This window comes from Etheostoma spectabile, chromosome 4, assembly GCF_008692095.1.
Source record: "Etheostoma spectabile isolate EspeVRDwgs_2016 chromosome 4, UIUC_Espe_1.0, whole genome shotgun sequence".
Classification (NCBI taxonomy): Eukaryota; Metazoa; Chordata; class Actinopteri; order Perciformes; family Percidae; genus Etheostoma; species Etheostoma spectabile.
Genome location: NC_045736.1, coordinates 32,225,911 through 32,226,619, shown reverse-complemented (window position 1 = coordinate 32,226,619; position 709 = coordinate 32,225,911).

Below are 709 nucleotides of genomic sequence, written 5' to 3'. Positions count from 1 at the left end.
AAAGTCAAGATCATGTTTATTGTTTCACAATCAACATCTTATGTTGATGCACTACCATGTATTATTATTTTATTTTTATTGTGGTAAATGCACATCTCAAATAATAGGTAGTGGAGGTTGGAGTTAGAGAAAATGACGTCCCAACTGGTTCATACTTGTGTGTACTGCTCATTTTTTTCCTTTCCATATTTTGTAAAGTGTTCTTTCTGCCATATTTTAGGAATCATCAGAAATCCTTACATTAATACTGTATATTGAAACATAAACAAACTGGTGTCCCATGGCAACAATAGAATCAAAGATAGAATGGAATAGAATAAGTAACCATTGGGATTGAAAACGTAAGAATACATGTTGTTGTTGTCATAAAAACACACTGAATACTGGGACCCAACTTTAGTTCTGACACATTCACTCAGACAGCAGTTTGTATCAGAGAGTCATTTGACAATCCAAAGGTGCACATTGCAACAGGAGAAAAAACACTGAAAACATGGAATTCAACTCAGGAGAGATTCAACCAATCAACTTCTATCTCAGTTCACTTGAAGAACAAGCACGGTTGGAGCTGAAGGACAGCGAGGAGACGCTCACCCAGTGTGAATCTGAGGGAAGAGTTCACCTGATCATCAGAGAGGACCTGCTGGCCTCTCTCCTCGATCAGCTCCAACAGCAGAGAGAGGGCAGCAGTTGGGGCCATGAGAAAGAG